The following is a 3,870-nucleotide window of genomic DNA, read 5'->3' on the forward strand; positions in this document are numbered from 1 at the left end:
TAATGGGATCTGGGCCTACCTGCAGTCAGTCTGCAGTCGGCCAGACTAGAGTAAAAGGTTGCCTGAGCTGTGCCTCTCTTCTTTAAGGAGCAGTCTGCTTTTTCTCTCTCTGGTTTTGGTTCTTGCATGTTAAATAAAGCAGTCAAGTATCAGGGGGTAGCCGTGTTAGTCTGTATCTACAAAAACAACAAGGAGTCTGGTGGCACCTTAAAAGCTAACAGATTTATTTGGGCATAAGCTTTCGTGGGTAAAAACCTCACTTCTTTGGATGCATAAAGCAGTGTGACACTGCAATCTTCCAGCAAGGGTTCTTATGTTTTTATTTATCTCCTTTGTGTGCATGCCATAAACATTACAGAATGGACTTTGGTTGTATTCACCCCCTTTTGTGTTTGTTTTCTGTTAGCATTTTAGACACTGCGAATTTCAAGTGGATATTAGCGCGTGTTTACCAAGGGGGAGTTTTAAACCCATGAAAAGTGAAAATTCTTCTTCGAGTAGTGCTCCTGTGGGGGGCTCCACTTCGGGTGCGCATGCGCCTTTGATTGGAGATTTCCATTAGAAGAGTCCGTTTGGGCCCGCGCATGTGCTGCTAACATCCTCGTGCCCCGCACCAAGGCTATACCAGAATGAACCACCCTCAGTTCCTTCTTAAACACTTCAGCCCAAGCCAGAGCTTAGCATGTTCGCATCTTTGAATTTTGATTGGATGGTCAAGGGTTCAGACCCTCCCCCTTGTTAGCTTGGCAGCTACAATGATTTGCCCACCTGGGACCCGACTCTCCCATTTCCGACAAAGCACAGGAGCATATCGTCTCGGACAAACTGGTGTGGAGATGGCTACGCCATCCATTTTATCTCCCTCCCCGCTCCTCATTCCCCTTCCCTGTCCCTCTTCAGGGACCCTTCTCACGACTTGCGGCTAAGACAGGAGATAGACCCCTGTCTTCGTTGAAGAACAAAAGAGCGGTCCCTGCCCAGCACCGAGGAAGGGGTTTCTACTCAAGGTACTTCTTCGTCCTCCCCCGCCCAAAAAAATAGAAAGAAAAGGGAGGGTGGAAACCAGTCTTAGATCTAAGACTCCTAAACAAATTTTTGAGGCCTCAAAAGTTCAGGATGATGCCTCTGGCAGCTGTAATTCCTTCTCTAGATTCAGGGGATTGGCCCTCGACCCGCAGCAGGTTTCTGTGTTTCGTCATAGGCCAGGATCGTTTGCAGTGCCAGGTACTCCTGTTTGGTCTCTCCCCAGCTCCGAGAATGTTTTCACAGGTGCTATTGGTGGTGGCTGCCTACCTGCAGCATCAGGCGATCGTCGTATTCCCATGCCTTAACGATTGGCTGCTCAAGGACTGGTCCTAACAAGAAGTGCTGTGCACCACATGAAACGCGCTTTCTCTGTTCCTGTTCTTGGGTCTTCAGTTGAATGGCTCCTCGCTGGTTCACGGGATTAGAGTTGATCTGTTCTACTGAGGTGCAACAGAGATTATTAAATAGTAGGTAAGATTCTACCAGAAATACTTATTTACCTTCAGAAGTGGAGATTTAGTCACTGGTGTGAACCCCAGAATGTTGTCCCTGAATCTACTTAGCTTCCACTTGTTCTGGAATACCTGCTGCGGCAACTAAAGGAAACAGGACGATCGTTTCGCTCTCTCATGTTTCATCTGGCTGCACTGACAGTTTTTCATCTCACTGTTGAGGGATTCATGCTGTTTGCTCACCCTACAACTAGAAGGTACACGAAAGGTCTGGGTAATCTCTTCCCACCAGTGAAAGTCCCCACCCCAGTCTGCGACCTTAATTTAGTTCTTAAGTCTCATGAAATCTCCTTTTGAACCGATGGTAACCTGCTCCTTACTGAAATAGTCCATGTAAACAGCCTTCTTAGTGGCTATGGCATCAGCCCGCAGTCGGAGAGATTGGGGCCTTAACGGCAGGCCCCCTTTTCACAGTTTTCTATAAAGACAAAATTTCCTTACGCCCATACTCCAGGTTTATTCCTAAAGTGTCTTCTGAGTTTCATCTGAATCAGATAATTTATCGACCAGTTTTCTTTCCAAAACCTGTCATTCCAACCTGGAGATGTCAGGAGGGCATTAGCCTTCTGCCTAGATAGGACTAAATCATTTTGTAAATCTCCTAGACTGTCCGTTTCATCTGTGGACAGATCAAAGGATTCTGCTGTTTCTACACAAAGACTATCAAATGGATTTGGGTGAGTATTACAGGTTGTTACAGTGTGCCAACTTTCCACCCCCTGCCAATGTGTCAGCTCACCCGATGAGGTCGCAATCTGCAGCTACGGCTCTACTTAAACATGGCCCTGTGTCTGAGATCCTTGGAGCTGCTACATGGCCCTCAGTACATACCTTCTCCAGCCCTATGCCTTAGACGATGCCTCTAGGTCTGATATGGCCGTGCAGTTCTTTCGCCTGTGCTGGCCTTGACTCCAAAGCTCCCTCCTCCATATGGAGATGCGGGTCGGGAGTCACCTGAAGTGGAGCACCCCTAGGACACTACTCGAAGAAGAAGGAGAGGTTACTTACCCTGTGCAGTAACTATAGTTCTTCAAGATCTGTTTCCCTGTAGGTGTTCCACTACCTGCCCTCCTTCCCCACTGCTTTGGGGTTTCTTTCTGAGACTCAGCAGTGGAGAAGAAACTGAGGGCATTTCACCCGTGCAGCCTGATACAGGTTGTCAGCAGTTCACGCGCAGGCCGAATGGACACTGCTAGTGAAAATCGCTGATCAAAGGTGCACACACACCCGAAGTGGAGCACCCATAGGGGGACTTACCTTGAAGAACTCCAGTTACTGCCCAGGGGGAGTAACCTCGTCTTCCAAATGATTCCAGGAGTTATGCTCGTTCAGTCGGAGCACAGTAACCACATCATCTGACCTGTGTGTCCAATCCAAAATAACCACACCGCTCACATTTTGTATATTATGTGCTTGCAACAAAGTGTTTGCCAACAGTCTCCAAACCAAAAGTCACTCATGGAAATGACTTCAGAAATACTTTCAAATAAACACACTGAAGAATCAAAAGCTGCTATAGCTATGAACAGAAAAAGAGGCTGTCATAAGTTCCACCCCCACTCTGGACTTTAGAGAACAGATGTGGGGACCTGCATGTGAACCCCTAAGCTCAGTTACCAGCTTAGATCTGGTCTGGCTGCCACCACCCAAATAGTTTGAGTCATTTGGGAAATTGTGTCTTCCCCCCTAAAACCTTTCCCTCCCTGGGTAGCCTTGAGAGACTCCTCCACCAATTCCCTGGTGAACACCGATCCAAACCCCTTGGATCTTAAAACAAGGAAAAATCAATCAGGTTATAAAAAAAAAAGGCTTTTAGTTAAAGAAAAGAAAGGTAAAAGAAAAAAAAAACCTCTGGGAGAGATTAGCATATCAGCTACTCTCACAGACAACAGGTTCAAAACACAGAGGATGTTCCCCTGGGCAAAAACTTAGTTACACAAAAGAATACCCAATTTGATTATTCCTCTAATTGCACAAGACAAGTTACAAAAGAAAATAAACATAAACCTATTTATTCCTTTTCTAATACTCACTACTCTGATAAGAGGCTGATTCCTTGATCTTTTTCACTTCGGCCAAAACTGAAAACTGACCCAGACAAAGGGAACTTCCCTCCTTCCTTTTGAAACATTTTGTCCCCCCATTGGTTCCTCTGCTCAGGTGTCAGCTAGGCTAGGCGAACTTCTTAACCCTTTACAGGTAAAAGAGGCATTAACCCTTAACTATCTGTTTATGACAGAGGCTACATTCACTGAATAAATAATTCACTAGGATTGTTTTTCTCTCTGCCCGTTATCTCTAGCATGTGGTCATTCTTTCAGCAGCATTTACA

General features: G+C 46.1%; 1 long non-coding RNA gene across 1 annotated transcript; it reads right to left on the bottom strand.

Annotated features, from left to right (window-relative positions):
- Nucleotides 1–248: 248 nt before the first annotated feature.
- Nucleotides 249–2,881, bottom strand: LOC117883117. Its single transcript, XR_004647185.1, has 3 exons — nt 2,796–2,881; nt 2,370–2,516; nt 249–1,463 (listed from the first exon to the last, which is right to left on the bottom strand). It is a non-coding gene; the product is annotated as an uncharacterized LOC117883117 (long non-coding RNA).
- Between the last annotated feature and the right edge of the window lie 989 nt (nt 2,882–3,870).

Source organism: Trachemys scripta, chromosome 9 (genome assembly GCF_013100865.1).
Source record: "Trachemys scripta elegans isolate TJP31775 chromosome 9, CAS_Tse_1.0, whole genome shotgun sequence".
Classification (NCBI taxonomy): Eukaryota; Metazoa; Chordata; order Testudines; family Emydidae; genus Trachemys; species Trachemys scripta.